Source organism: Canis aureus, chromosome 26 (assembly GCF_053574225.1).
Source record: "Canis aureus isolate CA01 chromosome 26, VMU_Caureus_v.1.0, whole genome shotgun sequence".
In the NCBI taxonomy this organism is placed as follows: Eukaryota; Metazoa; Chordata; class Mammalia; order Carnivora; family Canidae; genus Canis; species Canis aureus.
The window spans coordinates 46,259,798-46,277,035 of record NC_135636.1 but is presented as its reverse complement, the minus strand read 5'-3'; the positions used below and the strand labels follow the sequence as shown (position 1 = coordinate 46,277,035).

At 38.3% G+C, this 17,238-nt stretch overlaps 1 long non-coding RNA gene across 2 annotated transcripts in view; it reads right to left on the bottom strand.

Annotated features, from left to right (window-relative positions):
- Positions 1-17,238, bottom strand: part of LOC144298868 (uncharacterized) — a 267,260-nt gene that overhangs the window by 236,870 nt on the left and 13,152 nt on the right. For both annotated transcript variants that reach the window (XR_013365741.1, XR_013365740.1), the window contains exon 3: positions 2,036-2,092. This is a non-coding gene — a long non-coding RNA (uncharacterized LOC144298868). The remainder of the gene's footprint in view (positions 1-2,035; positions 2,093-17,238) is intronic.

Genomic DNA, 17,238 nt, shown 5'->3' with positions numbered 1-17,238 from the left:
CTGGGGTCACAGTCCGAGCAATGAAAATGGCTGGAAATAGACAGCTGCCAGCTGCCAAAGAGCATCACTAAGAATGATGCAGTGGCACTTTTTTTTCGAAAGCATGTCCAGGTACATGCTATTCCCCTTTATAACCTTACAAGTCTGTAGGAGTAGGTGGGTCAGAGGTCACTTCCAATAAGTAGGAAAAAAACCCAAAAAACAAAAACAAGACTCAAGAAGTAAATCTGCCTCAAGGACTTTTTTTTTTTTTTTTTAAGATTTTATTTATTTATTCATGAGAGACACAGAGAGAGGCAGAGAAATAGGCAGAGGGAACAACAGGCTCCCTGTGGGAAGCCCAACTCAGGATTCGATCCCAGGACCCTAGAATCAGGACCTGAGCCAAAGGTATATGCTCAACCAGTGAGCCACTCAGGTGTCCCTCAAGGACATATTTTGAGCACAGTAGAGTCTATACTGAATCTATTAATCTCCACTGAATGCAATGCTCCACTGTCTGCCAAAATACATCATAAAGCATGGTAAATAAGGTTTAAAAATGCATTAAAGTATAGATGTTTTCAGCTTGTAAGGACAAAAATAAATGCAAAAGTTATACTCTATTAAAAAATACTGAACAACTTATATAGAGGAATTGAGATGTGTTAATTAAAAAGCACAAAGAAAGACATAGAACGAAGCCTAAAACAAGAGGAAGGGGTATCCCTGGGTGGCTCAGCAGTTTAGTGCCTGCCTTGGGCCCAGGGCGTGATCCTGGAGTCCCGGGATCGAGTCCCACGTTGGATCCTTGCAGGGAGCCTGCTTCTCCCTCTGCCTGTGTCTCTGCCTCTCTCTCCCTCTCTCTGTGTATCTCATGAATAAATAAATAAAATCTTAAAAAAAAAAACAAGAGGAAGTTTCATGTTTATACATGGGTTATAGCCTTACTCCAACAGGGTCACAATCAAAATGAGTATCACCTGGGAGCTTGTTAGAAAGGCAGGAGTTCAGCCCCACCCCATAATTACTGAATCAGATTCTAGACTTTCACAACAGACCAAGGGGATTCACATGCCCATCGGAATTTAAGAAGCAGTGTGTTAGAAAATATATAGGGCTGGTTATCCTCAGAGCACATTTTGGCTTAAAAAATGATAGGTTTGGTCAGCTCAGTGATGATAGACATAGAATTTGCTACAAAGGGAAGAGTGGGGAATTGATACCACAATCCTTAAATTTAAGAATGGTTCCGCGTAGTCATATTTCAATGTGGAGTGAAGATATTGCTGAAGCAAATTACAACTCCTTGTACCCGGGAAAACTCTAATAAATGAGAAAAGAGATTGGGAAACCCTGAATTATTCGAAATTTAGTTTTACAACCTGGCAGGAAGAGACCTCAAAACAGAATTTTAGGTCTAAGAAAACAATAGAGGAAGTTACATCTCTTCTGAATTCTGACTTGGTAAATGGACAACTTTACCCACTGAACATAGATGTGTCTCATGGTACCACAAGAAAAGGGATGAATGAATGGAAAGCAGGGATTCTGAGTTTTCAGGAGTTTGCACTCATAGACGCTCTGCCAATTATATTTTTTTCTCATACAGACTTTTTCTGCCACCCCCCAAAACCTGGGTATCAGAAAATACGATCATCAGAGGCCTTTAAGTTCCCCAGTAGAAACAATTCTCAGACTAGTGATGGTTTGGCCCCATAAGGGTCTTTTGGTTCATTCAACTCTGGCAAGTAAGCAGGGATCTCCATTTATAACCGTAAAAGCTCCTGCTCTATCTGTGTAGATAAAGGGGGAAAGAAGAAAGAAGTGCCAGAAAGGGAAAGCCAAGGATAGATTGAACAAGTGTCCACTACATACACTAAGAATTCCCTCCTAGCCACTGGCTTTTTTATTAATATAAATATTGGGAATATCAATATGGGATTCAAAATTCAAATGAGCAATGGCTTAAATCCACATGTTTTTAAACTGTTATGTTTAAAAAAAAAAAAAAAGTCTGGGGACAATAGCTCAAAGCTGGTATGGCAATCCTTACTTGCTATGTATCCAGGAAGCTCACAGATTTTGACCCCATCTTCATGATGGCAGGTGCCTTGTCATTAAAATCCAAGAAGGTTGTTGGATTCAGCAAAATGTGTATGTTCCAGCCAGCAGAGATAAAAATGCAAAGAAAAGAGAAAGACATGCAGATAACTTAGTAGAAATCACATCCGTAATGTGTGCTTATATTCTTTGGTCAAAAGTTGGTCACACTTGGTCAAATTTAGCCATAAGGTAGGTTAAGAATTTATTCTCAATGGTCATATTCCCAACTAAAGCTATGTGTGTAGGGAACATGCAGTTTTTATTGATGCAAATCAGGAGATGGGACACTAGGGAAGCCTAGAAGTGTCTAAAGTAATTGCCCCTTCAACAGATAAAATGGGTTCATTTTTTACATAGACAGCCCCTTTCTAAAGATTGTTTCTTGGACTGCACATGTCCAGAAAGGCACTACTGGAGTATAATCTGCCTGGAGGGCAGATGTTATCACCCTAAACCAAAGCTCAAGAAATGTTTTTCTGCAATGGGTTAGTAAATCTTTTAGAGTTTGTGGGTCAGAAGGGCTCTCTTGTAACTGTTCAACTCTGCTCTTCAGCACAAAAGAAGCCACAAACAATGAGTGAATGGATGGGTATGGCTACATTCCAATAAAACTTTATTTACAAAAACATGTGGCCCAGAGGTCAGATTTGGCTTAGGCAGGGTTATAGTTTGGTGACCCAGCCCTGTGTAATAATATCATTTATCCCTCTCTGACCTACAGGCTGTCCAGGTAGTTTGCAAATTCAGAAGAGCAGAGCATGTGTGGTATAATGGGAACAGGATCTAAGCAATGGAATTTCCCATAAACCCATGGTTGAACTGATGGCCAAACATCTCTAAATACACAGAGGAAAAAAAATGACATTAAAGTGTCCTAAATTCATCGTAATAGTTTATTAGCTATAGACTGTAGAACTCTTCCATTCTGTAACTGTATCATTACATTGCTTCTATTAATTTCAGCCTATCGTTTTTAGGAGAATCAAGAAGGTCAGCTCTATCCTCTACCAACAACTGCAATGAAACACATGAAAACAAACCAAACTACCAACCACTTCTCTTACTTGCTTTCACATAAGCTCCTTTCAGTACATGTTAGGATATTGATTGCAAAGTCTCATAAAAGACTTCAGATCTCATACTGCAAGGAGCCTCCTCTTTGACTGCCAGGCACGGCCTTCCCTCAACACTCACAAGTTAACTGTTGCAAGGTACTTTTACTACAGTAAATGCCAGCTGCAAAGTGGTGTTATTATGTAGACTGGGGAATTGTTTGGAGACTGAGTGAGTCATTTTGTTCAAACTGGATGCCCCAGGCAGTTGACAGGAGGTTCACCATAAGAATGGACTGTCCTGGAGGATTATGAAAATACTTTTTTTAAAAAAAATATATGAACCCACTGCTGAACCACATTATTTTACAAATTCCTACTTTATTGTCTGGAAAGGCTTGTGTATAAATGGTTGTTGACCAAAGTTTTAGTTGAATACCTTGTTCTGTCCTTTATTCCTTTGAATTATGTTAACGTTACCTCTCTGGTAAGGATAAAAAATTGACTTCCAGAAAGAAGAATTTCTGATGAGCACAGAAAATCCAAATTCAGAGACTACGTTTATTTGTTCCACAAGGATGAACAGAGTTGGTTCTGGTTTCTTATCTGAATATGTATATTATGTGTTACTTTAGGTTCTTAGGAGCAGAAGGCCATTTACTGACCTCTCTGACTACATAGTAGACGTAGATCCCATTTCTTGACATTCTTTTTCAGTCTCTCTTCTCTATAATTAAAAGATAATGTGCCCACTCAGCAACATACCCAGTTATGTGTTTATTGTACAATGGCTTTCACGTGAAATTTTCACCATCGTTGTTCATACATATTTTTAGTTGGTGAATAAAGCAAACCAAATAAGACTTAAAGTATTTTATCAGAATAAACTATGTTAGATGTTGTCTCTTAAGCAAAGTTCAAATACTTTTATATCAGTAGTAGCAGAAAAATGAAATGTTTTAACAGCTTAATGTACTTAAATAGGACATTATAATTAGTGATTTGGGGTTTCTATACTTTTTCACCATTAAAATCCATAAAAATTTTATGTATTGACTAACATCAATATTATTCTCTGGGAGTAAACTAATTAATATTTACTGAAAACCGGCTAATTTAGTCAATAGAGAAGAAGTATGTATGAAATTATATATAATTATTTTTAAACACCTACCATAGTAACTCTCTCCTAGACTACTGTGTGTTACATAAACACACTTCCCCTAATATTGGCTGGTGAGTATTCTAAGGCAAGTTTATTGTAGCAGCTCAATATTTAAATAGCTGAAGAGATGTCTGTGGGAAAACTTTTTGAATAGACTCTTCATAAAAAAAGGTATATGAATGACCAATAAGCATTCGAAAAAGTACTCAGCGTCAGCACTTATTGGGGAAATGCCTATCAAACCCACAATGAAATACCATTGCACAGCAATGGAATGGCTAAAATTGAAAATACCAATAACCTCAAGCACTGGGAAGTCTGTGGAACAATCAGAACTTTCCCACATTTAAGGTGGAGATGCAAAATAATACATTTTGGAAAAGACTTCAGAGGTTTCTTATAAAAGTAAATATATACCTATCCTGCGTACCAACAATTCAACTGTGTGTTTTCCTAAAAGAAATGAAAATATACGTTCACAGAGAACAATGTACAGAAGTGCTTACAGCAGGTTTATTCATAATAGCCCCAAATTGGAAACAACTTAGATGTCCAGCAGCAGGAGAATGGATAAAGAAATGGTGGTTTTTACACACAATGAAGCACCATTCAGCAATAAGGAGTAATAAACCACTGACACACTTAATGAATCTTAAAACGTCACCCATAAATTGCGAAAACATCACATTGAGTGAAAGAAGCCTTCCCCAAAAAAGCACATACTAGATGATGCAATTTATATGAAGATATACATTATCATCACTCTAGGAATGAATGAATGGATGCCATTTCACAAAACCAGCACTTCACAAAATAGTGATTTTGAAGACAGCGCACGATACATCATCTATTTGGTGTGAATGTGATCTCAAATTAAAAAGTGCATTTTCAATACATGGATGATTTACATAAATGAATCTAGGAACAAAAACACCTGAGCATATAATTCCAGGGTGGGGGTGGGGTGCCAAGAAGTGTGTTAGATTACCAAAATTAGTGTATTAAACCAGCATTCATTGTACATGGAATGCTTTACAAAGGACATTACAGGAATCAATTAATCAGTTAATTCTGGTTATGCAGCAAAATGGTAAAAGAAATTTACTGCTGTTTTGAGCTTGCTCTATTTTCTTGGCCCTAAGAGATTGTTGGCAAACAAATTTTCATATCCCCTAATACTATAACTCTGCATAATATATACTTTTCTAACCCAAATGTATTTGAAATTCAGAGCCCCTACAATAAAATCTTATGAGTAGATATTTGAAGGCAGTTAGTGATTTCAATAACTATATAGTCAAGGAGCACAAAAAATGCACCTCTGGAGTAGTTTGTAAATATGTGGGGGCTATATTTACTGTCATAGTGATTGGGACATGGTACTGGTGTTTAGTGGGTGAGTCCAGGGATGCTAAATATCCTAGGATCCTTACATCTGTTTTGCATGGCAAAGTATTATTCAACCCAAAATGCAAAAAGTATCTCTTGAGAAATAGTAACATGAGACCTGCCTCATCTAACTTGTCTTTAAAATTTTGGCTCTTTTTGTTACTGCAAGTCTTGATCTTAGTGATTCAACTAACTTTGTGGCTTAAATACTATGTATATGTTGATGATTTCCAAATTTATATCCCCAGTCTCTCAATGATCAACTTCTTATTTCACATCTTCCCTTGGGTGCCTATGAGGCATTTCAAACTTATTTCCAAAAGTTAAGTCCAAATCTCAACACTCACAGTCACTACTTCCAGAGTGTTCCATTGATCAAATTATGATGCCAAAGATTCAAAGTCATTTTGGGATCTTGCCTTCCTCTTATAATTCACACCCAATTAATCAGTAAATTCTACTGAATCCTGACCTTGAAAACATTTATTGAATCCAACCACTTCTTGCCACCATGGTATGAGCCATCATCATTACACACCTGGACAACTACATCAGCATGCAACTGGTATCCTACCTCCCACAACCAAAAGATTTCAAAATAAAAATCTAATCATCTAACTTCCCTGCTCTAAACCCTTCAATGGCTTTTCATCATCTTAAGAATAGATCCAATCTTGCCAGGACAGTCTGAAGGGTCCTAGGTATCTATCTGATCCATGGTTGCCTCTCAGACATCATCTTTCATCCCCTTCCTTGCTCACTGCCTTCCCAGCCACACTGGCCTTCCTGCTCTTCCACAAACCCTCCTGCAATCGACTGCAGCCTCACAGTGTGGAGGATGTTCTGTGTGTGAATTTTTCTTTTCTTTTTATGGTCTCATTTCTGAGCTTTTCACTATCACTACGTTTAAGATAGCATCCACCTGCCTCCACCAGGCACATACTCTCCCTTCTCACTATTTCCTTTATAGCATGTATCACTATTTGACATTATTTAATTTTTATTTTATTTTTTTCTCTCCCCACTAGAATGTAAGTTTATGAGAGCTGGAGCCTAGAAAAAAAAAATTAGAATAGCTTTGGAACCTAATATGCCTTCTGGTATTTGTTGAATCAGCAAATAAGTATGGCTGTATCCCAAATGTGTCCTATCAGAATTCCTTATGAAGACTTAAAATACAGATTTCTAGATATGAAGCCTGGGAGAGTTTACCTCAATCTATCTGTTGAATCTGATATTTCAGCAAAGTCCTAAGCCACTATAATAGTGTAATACCCTGCTTGACATGACAGCCATACTATCTGTGGTATGCAGATAGGTGACCGTACAGATGATGATATGTCTAAGACATTTCTGTCTTCCTTATAAATGTGTTACTTTGTTCATCCTATGATGATAACCAGGGGTTTTAATTCTTAACCATGAGATACTAGATTATTGCTTCCGTTATTTCGATTTTGTTAACATGTTGTCTTTTGATATATTCCTTCTCTTTTCCTATCATAGATAATTGTTTTTGCAGATATTCAATTACCCTGGATGCATCTTCCTATCTGATGTTGCTGAATTGGATTTTCCCACCTTCACATGCTCATTTTTTGGCTCTGAGAAAGGTTCAATAAGGTGATAGTGAAAGAAGAAAATGAAGAAAGTATCTTTTCCAACTGAAATCCTCTTTCAAGCCAAAAAGTCATTGTTCTCTTTCCAGGGACCAACATGCTGCCTGTGTTAAATGGGGCTGTATTAACAACTGCAAAGCTGGTGTAGTTTTAACCCCCTTGAAAAGAACGCAGTGGAGAAGGGGGCTGCTCATTCCTCTCCCAGGCTATGTAACACAGACTCCTTGCAAATTAGTTATTAGTAAATATACAACACTTTCAAACAGTTAAAGCAGACTTAGATGCTTTGAGAAACTCAAATGAAATGTTCAATATTTTATGAATGCTTTGAGTGGTAATGTTTACTTGATCTGATAAGTTCTCATTGCACAGAAAAATGAGAGGGCTGGAAAGATGATAATAGTGAGGCAATGAGTTCTGAGACTCTCAACTTGGCATTTCATTATTTAGATGCTATTTTATAGGACAGATGAGACCTCCTCTCCATGAGATTATCGTCGTGGTGAAATCTGCCACAACATGACTGTCATGGGAATATTACCTCCAGAAAACCTCCAGGTAGGCGTGGTCAGATTTAATGAATAAAAAATACAGGATGTGTGGTTCAATTTGAATTTCAGATAAACAGTAAAAACATTTTTAGCATAACCATGTCCCATGCAATATTCAGGACATATTCATACTAAAAACAATATTTGTTGTTTATTTGAAAGTCAAATTTAACGAGGCTCTCTCGTTATTTTTATCAGGCAACCCTACTTCTAAAGCAAGAAAGAGTACCCTGACGCTATGTAGGAAAATGTTTGAAGCTCCCAGAGAACCCTTAGTAAAGACACAGGTGGGGTCAGGGATGCCAGCACATGGGGCACCAGGTCACACATTTTAAGGAGGGCCTCCCGTTCAGGGTCACTCAATCGTAGAGGCATCGCTTATGCAGCTCTGAGAGGAAGACCCTCTATCAATCCCACATCCAAGCACACTTGCCTCACTCCAGATCTGGGCAGAGGTTCATCATTCCTTTTCCCTGGCCTTTTTCAGATTCTAAGACTGAGGGTAAACCAAAGTGAGGAATAACTGTATTCCAATCCTCTCTGGGAAAGTTTTAACTGTACTCTGCTGCTCACACAAGGGTGCACACTGTCCCGTTCCTCATCAGCACAGGAATGAAAAAGGGGGAACCACATTTAATTTTTCAAAAACCACATCTCTCTTTGAGAACCCATGAAGTACTACCCATTCAGCTCAGAGCTGAGTCAGTATAGTGACACATGGGCCACAGAGGTCTTGGCTTTCAGGGGCTTGTATTTGAAGGGAAAAGCACAAGGAGAATGTGGTTGGAGAGCAATGCACTTGCAGCTGGGGCAGTGTAGTTGGGGGAGGGGTGACATTTGATCTATGCCATAAAAAATCTCAAGAAAGAGGGGTCTGGGCTCCCAAATTGAAGGATAAAGGCAGAGAGAAGGAGAGAAGTTTGGGACTTGGGAAAGACAGACACTGGGCTGTGGGGCAAATCAGCAGGAGGATGGGGGTCCGAGGGGAGGTTAGACAGAAGCACCAGGTCACTCCTGTTATTTCTGGATTGTGCTTACAACGAAAACTGGAGCCACTGTAGGGTGTTTATTACAGGAGTGGGGGGAAATGGGAGTCAAAAAGCAATGATGGGAGAAGAAAGAAATGCCATCTGTTATTTCTGCTGCCCCTTCACACTTTGCTACTGGTCCCCAGGAGGTCTGAAGCCCTGCTAGAGATCTGCCCTCCAAGAGAAATCTCCTCCTGATACAAGCTTCCATTCTGGCTTATCCTATTTCACCCTGAGACTCAATTTCCCATGGCCATGCATCATTCACTGACAAAAACAAAACAAAACACCCACAAAAACACAAAGCAAAAGGCCAAAACAGAGACTCTACACAGAAAAGTAAAGAAATGTTTGTATGCTCTGTCTTCTCTTACTTCCGCTGCCCAGGGTCATCCAGATACTGCAGACATAGTCTGGGCTTTAAGGGAGTAGAAATAAGATATTCTGTGCTGGCTGAGGAAAGGATCTGTACTTCATTTATAAGGTGAATAACATCTCATGCTGGATAATGTCCGATTTCTTTCCTAATAAGATGTTATAGAAGAGACTTGGGAAAGACCTTATCTTTACCATGTTCACACCAATTCTAGTTTTATCTGCCTCCAAAGTGCTGGACAGGCACACATTTAAAAGGTACCATCTCACTGTAAAACCATTCTGGAGAAATGAAGGAAATGCCCAAACATGGATCAATGAGAGAAAATAAAAACTAAGTTCCTAATGAGAGATTTGAGAGATTGCAGAAGGGGAGAAAAGGAGGAAGTGAAATTAACAACTTTGGTTAGTTATGAACGAAAAACATAGATAGCTCTTTGGAAAACCAGAATTCCTTGAGATTGTCCGTCTAGCAAGCCAGACTGAACCAGTAAGGAATAAGTAAAATTGAATAGATCAGCATGCGAAGAGTAGTTGTTTACAGGGAGATGCATGCTTATGTACATAGGATGATAATTTACATTTGCATTTTGGGGGGAAAAAGAAACTTTACAGGAGAAAGATGATGATAGAGACAGACATCAGAGTTTGGAAGATTTTACATGCAATACAGGTTGAAATGTGTTGCCAAAAAAGGTATGTTGAATTCCTAATCCCTAGATCCTCAAAGTGTGTTACCTTATTTGGAAATAGGGTCATTGTAGATGCAAGTAGTTAAGATGAGTCCATACAGGAGTAGAGTGGGTCCTTAACCCAGTCAGACTGGTGTCCCTGTAAGAGGGAAAGCAACATAGAGACATATACAGAGAAAACACACAGTAATGGAGTCAGAACGTGCAGTTGTGTGGCTGCAAACAGACACACCCCAAAAATGGCTGCAACCACCAGCAGCTGGAAGAGGCAAGGAGGCATCCTCGCCAAGAGCCGTTGGAGAGCAAGATTCTGCAGACACGGTGATTTCTGACCTCTGTTCTCCAGAACTACGACAAAACAGACTTATATGGTTTTAAACCTTCCTGTTCATGGAACTTTGTTCGGGTGGTCACAGGAAAACAAACATGCTCAGCTTTGTTGAATTTCTCTGCTCATCAGGCCAAACCTGAAGAATTTTCACATTTATTTGATAGCAATGAATTAAGAAGGAAGAAGGTTGGGCCAGGAGAAACCAAGGCTTCCGTCCACTTGCTGTGTCCATCTGTCTGGTCTCGGAATCCTCTCCTTAGGTTAAAGATACTAAAATGAGAAGAACTACATCACTATGGAACACACGCTAATGGAGGACAAAACAAATGTGAGCTGGTCAGTTCCATTTTGAGGAGAGGATTGGAATGAGTTTGGCAAGAGTTTATCTCACTGAACAATGATACAATTATAAGAGTATGGATTTGGATGGAAAAGAAAGACATTTTACGGAGGCTGTCTGCTCAACAGGTTCCTGAGAACTGTCTATGGCTCATCTATGTCGGAACAAGTAAACGTATGTTGTACAACTCACAGGGACGTGCCCAGTCTGCCTGAGGAACCTCAACCAGAAGACAGCAGATCTCCATCTCTGGAGTGCCAACATGAATTAGTGGGCAATGTTGGCTATTTCGTAAGGCTACTGCTTAAATTGTTCTCTCTGGCCTTGCTACAACCAAGGATTTTGAGCCTATTTCAAGGACTTACTGAAATAGAATAAAATAAAAACAGGGAAAGACTGCATACTATGCACTAACTATTTTCATTGACATTAATTTTAGTGATATATAAAATTTGAGGGATTGGGTTATTAAGCATCAAGTAGCAAGTGCTGTTAATAAAGTGCTTTGTAAATAACTTAATGTCTTCTAAGTAGATTTTGATGGTTCCTCCGATATCAATTTTATATATTTGGGGCCCACACATTAACTTTTTAAACACTCAATAACATTCTACTTTAAGGTTTTTATGGGATATTTTTTTCCACCAGAATAACCATTTTGTTTTATGATGTTTAGAGGTTTCAGAATCCTGAAGCCATTCTGAGAATGTCATGTCAATATCAAATGGATGGCACTGGATGGGATTGGAAACTAAACTGCTTAGAAGATAACTTTAATTATATTGTTAGTTATTAATAGGTACTCAAGAGATTTTGTAGAAACTCAAAGTAAAAAAAGTACTGGTTATAATGGAGTTAAAATAGAAGACACATCATTCAGGTATTTGCCACATCACTTTCATTTCCAGATGCAATGGGGTAACAAGGACAGGACTCAACCTCCTGCTAGAAAACTGGACAAAATACAGGAAACCACTAATTCACGCCACTGGACAATAGACAGCGGAGGACCGTGATCCATGAGAGGAAAAAACAAAGGAGGTGAACTCTCTGGCTGCCTTGACTTTCTATCTGGAGGGAAATTTTGGACTATAAATACTGAGTGGGAGAGAGCCATACAGAAACTGACAGGAAACATGAAGACACCAATAGAATAAAGGTAAAAAAAAAGAAAAAAAGAAAAAAAAACTAGACAATTTATACACTGATCAAAAGGAAAGAAATCATTATAATTAAATTCAAAGTAGACTTCAGAACAAGAATATTGCCAAAGATAGGATAATATTTCATAGTGATAAAAGACTTAAAGTACTATGTGTCATGGTAAACACTTTCTATAACTTACATCTCAGTCTTCAGGGACACTACTGGAAAAGTGTTATTTTTATTCCCATCCTACAGATAAGAAAAATAAAGTTCTAAATATTTAAGCAAATTGACCAAAGAGATTTAGAGTGGAGACAAAACTGAAGCCCAAATCCCTATCACCTGTCACCTGGCCTTTTGCTGTACCCACCAAAATGCTTTGCATTTGCTCCTGCGTTCTTTCAAAGTATTTTTCACCATGTAGTTAGTGAGAGCATTTAAAATGTAACTCTAGGGGTGCCTAGGTGGCTCAGTGGTTGAGCATCTGCCTTTGACTCAGACCGTGATCCTGGGGTCCTGGGATCGAGTTTTCCATCAGAGTCCCCATGGGGAGCCTGCTTATCCCTCTGCCTATATCTCTGCCTCTCTTTGTGTCTCTCATGAATAAATAAAATCTTAATAAAATAAAATGCAGCTCTGATCTTTCCCCTTCCCTGTGTAACATCTTCCAGGGCTTGCTAGTACTCTCATGCCCTCTCCTCTGGTCTCCCTTCACAAATTCATCTTTGTCAACTCTTTTTTTCCTAAGCTTGTATCCTTTGGCATCAGCCTCTTAGTGCATGTTGTTCCCTCTATCTGCAATGCTCTTCCATCTATACTCACAGATGCAAGCATCCCATTTTCCTATGTCACTCCTCCTTATACTTTAGTACTGGGTGAAAAAGCCACTTCTTCAAACAGCCCTCCTGGTTCCCCAGCTCAGGTAGCCCAAATTACACCTCCACAACAAACAAACTGTACTTTTTTGTTATAATTAGGTATCTATAAAGGTGTATATTTGATTGATGTCTTTCTTCTTCCAACTATAAACCCAGAGACAGAGATTATGGATAGGTTCTTCCCTACTTTATCTCCAATGACCAGAATAGCATCTCATACATACATATTTGTTAAATAAGTGAATAAAGAATGGGGGAAAAGATGATGAAAAAAGAATGAATGATAAAGGAAGAGGAACATGTGAAGTATACAAAGAAAATGGACCAAACTCAAACAAGTATTTATGAACTAATTCAATTAGAGGATAAAAATATAAGTCATTTTTTTTTTTTATCGGTGGTGCCTGTAGCATACTTTAAATATATTCTTACTTGTATAGATCTTTTAAGATAGCAATCTGACATACAAAATAATTTCAAATGTGTACTTAAGGTCACTAAAATATAGCAATTATTTCTAGTTTTAAATCTCTGAATTCTAAAAGCAGTGAGATCTCACCAGCTAGTTCGTTTTATTTAAAGATTGTCTGGTCTTAGGACTGAAAAAATAGAGTGGTGAGATCAGACTTTTTAAAGGATTTACTTAATTTTGATGTGCTTTTGCTTTTCTGAGTCCCACAGTTTCAGGATGTGACTGCTATAGAATCTGTCCCGCTCACTTTGCCCCGGACGGGCTTCACTTACGTCAATATGCCAAGGTGATTTTTACATAATGCCGTCACTGGCGTTACTGCATTCAGTTGCAAGGGATAGTGGGAAATTGGGAACTGTAGACACTCTTTACTGCCCAAATTTGGGGATCTATTATCCAAAGAGTAGGAGAATTAGGAAGCTTTCAACATGTATTAGTATGGTCCCCACCCGAGGTCAACTCAAAAACACAAATATTATCATCATCAACATAACAGTTTTGAGGATATGTCTATGTTACTACACAAGCATTATCAAATCTAAATGATTTTTCAGCCCACCAGTTGACTTGCCTGATTTTTACAATTTATTTATTGATTTATTTTACAAATGTGGCTATTTTAGGGCTCAAAGAGCAAAAGCTGTGTAGGGAAGATGGGGATTTATTAAAGACCGAACATACTGGAGGAGCTCTTTTTCTTTCCTTTGGTAAAGACCCCACCCAGGATTCCATGTGGATTCACACTCCACACTCCCTTATCATAAGGGTAGATAAAGAATCCAAACAAGGCCTATAGGACATTCCTATATTTCTGGGACAGGATGGAGTCCTGAAAGGAAATCAACCATGTGATCCCATGACTAAGGTCCCCCGATTTTATGGATTCATTTCTCTCATGACGTTTGCTTTTTCAGCACTTCAATTCTGGGAAGTATCGAGTAGCTTTCTAATAAATGCTTTGATGTGGTCCCTTTTGCAGGAAGGTTAAGGTTAAAGGAGTCAGCTGGATTCTGTAGCTTAGAAAAAAAAAACAACAAAACCCAACGGAAACACAGCCACTGAAGGCAGGCAGAAGGCTTGGATCAGATCTGTGTCTGCTGCTTCCTAGAGGCATCGCCTTGGGGCCCTCGTTGCTTAATTTCTAGGGTTAAAAGTACTTTGTGCACTCCTCTTCCTTTTAAAAAACAGCTTTATTGAGATAAAATTTACATAGTAGAAAATTCACCTTATTTAAAGTGTACAATGGTTTTTAGTATATTTATAGGGTTGTATAACTATCACCATAACCTAATTTTAGGACATTTTCATTACTCTAAAGAGAAACCTTGTGGCCATTAGCAGTATCTCCCTATCCTCCAACCCAGATCCCCACCAGCCCTAGATAACTACTAATCTACTTTTGGTTTCTACAGCTTTGCCTAATGTGGACGTCACATAAATGGAATCATACCATATGTGGTCTTTTTTCACTTAATACAGTACTCTTAGTTCATCTATGTTACATCTACCATTGCTTTTTTTTTTTTTTAAGATTTTATTTATTTACTCATGAGAGAGAGAGAGAGAAAGAGAGAGAGAGGCAGAGACACAGGCTGAGTGAGAAGCAGGCTCTATGCAGGGAGCCCGACGTGGGACTCAATCCCCGGTCTCCAGGATCACGCCCTGGGCTGAAGGCAGCACTAAACCCACAAAACCGCTGAGCCACCCGGGCTGCCCTACCATTGCTTTTTATTGTGAGTTGTTCAGTTGCATGGGAGTGTTTGGTTGCATGACAATCCTACATTTGTTTATCCATTCGTCAGTTGAGGGGTACTTGCGTTGTTTCCACGTTGTGTTATAATTCTGCTAGGACCACCCATATATCAGTTATCACATGGGCATAGAGAATGAACACCAAACAATATTTGGGAATTGGTAGAAGATTCTCTATTTCCTTGGATCACATCGTGTAACAGTATGAAGTTTGGAATTGCTACGCCATTTGCAACAAAAGGAAAAGGTCTGGAAGTTGTGGGGTTCTAACAAATGGAGTTAGAAGATGAAGATTACATCATGGAGAAGAACAGAGATGGGGAAATACTGGGTTCTGAACAATCTTTTGAATTTCTTAGTCATCCCTACCATGAAGCCAATGTTACTTTGGAACTTGCACTTACATGAAACTATGGATTTCTTTTACTATTAAAGCCAGTGTAAGCTGGATTTATGTCAATTGTAATTAACAGCCCTAATAGTACAGATTTAGTCACCTCAACTGACTGGCTTCAAAATCTTAGAGGAGACTTATTTGCCATAGGTCAATGTTACACTTGGAAAGAGGTGATATGAACAGGATAACAGAGTCAACAGTATGGCAGCTTCCATGGGGACCACGTGGTTAGAGCCAAAAAAAGTATACACAGCAGAAGAAGGTGGGGACTGGGCTAGGAATATAATGTCATAGCTATCTACTGTGCCTTGGAGAATTGTAAGCATGGTGTCTGACCTAGGATGCGTCAATAAAAGACAATGGAATTATATCCATGGCACATTTCTACAAGCTTCCATCAAACTTCTCTAAAATTCAATGACTGTCACATGGTTATAAGTTTCACAGCACTGATGCCAAAGACAACTGTGTTCATGCTCCACATATGTAGCAGTCTATTTTTCTGATTGATAAGCCTCCATTTCCCAGTTTGTAAAACAGGAGTTTTAAAAAAGCACTTCATGGTGATTTGTTTTCTATTATTAAGATAATATTTGATAGCATTTGCTATACAATAACATAATCAGCATTGTTTTTACTTTTATCATTCCCTTATTTTTATCTACTCATTCTAAGACAGATGTATGACATATGAAATAGAATGAAGGTTAAAATGAATGTACATTTACTTCAGTGAGAATTTATCCTATCAACAATGTTTTTGGTTTCCCTCATTTTGTTGTACATCCGTTAAGGGAAGGGGAACAATTCATCTTTGTATACCCAGGACCTAAAACAGTGCCACAGTATATATGTCTATTGGATCCGTTAATGGATGGGAAGATGAGCAGAGAATAGACCAATTACTCATATTTTTGAGTGGCTATATATGTCAGAACCTGAGCCAGATTCTTAAGTATTCATTTATTCAACCTTAACAAATAGGGAAACCCCATTTCAAAGAGGAGAAATCAGTCTTCACAGGTCTTATCACTTGTGAAGGTCAAGCCACCAACCAATGAATGGTAGAGCCCAATCTCTTCCTCCTTAAACCCTTCCTATGGAACCCAAAGCCCAAGCTTTTCTAGGAACAATTGACTTAGAAACTTCTCAAACATGATGATGAATTTTCTTGTTTTTTCACTCACAGCTTCTAGCCATACTAAGCACACAAATATCTGATTATGTGTTATTTGCTTATTTATTTATTGGCTTAGCTTACATGGACATGTGTACAAGTTAAAGAAAGTGTAAGCTAACTGTACTGAAATCAGTTGTGCAATAAGGGCAGACCAAAATTAGTGAGAGAGAAAAGAACCTCTTGACTTCAGCACTAGACAAACTAATTTTTAAATAAGCTACAAAAATAACCTAATGTGCTGTTATTATTCAACTCAAAGCCTAAGGAAAAAAATGACTAATATTTCTCACTATGTTGAATACACTCAAGCATGTTTTTACACCTAAATCTACTCTATTTTCTTCTAAATAATAGATGGCCAGTGACTTTTAAAAGCACCAATATGTCAGTATAATTATCTAAAATCTAACAAAAAATTGTATTCTTTGTAGACTAGAAGGGCATATTTTAAATGCAAATGGAGTATTTTTAGAATTTGTACATCTTCTTACCCTTTGAAAAAGTTCCCATATTTCTTATTCTTCACTGTTGAAAATCCCTGGCTCTTCTTTCCCTGTCACCATTGTAGGATAAAAGAATTCTGGCTGCGAACTGGTCTTTCTTGAAGAATCCATTAAAATTTAAGCTTGTGCATTGCATCAAGCAAGTAACATGTTCATTTCCCCAGAGCAGATCACAACTCTTTTGTGTCACTTAATACAAGGGAAAGAAAAGTAAAAGAAAGGAAGAAACAAAAGGATGTTTGCAGTGAGAATCTACACATGAAAGGTTTGGGAGTCAGATTTC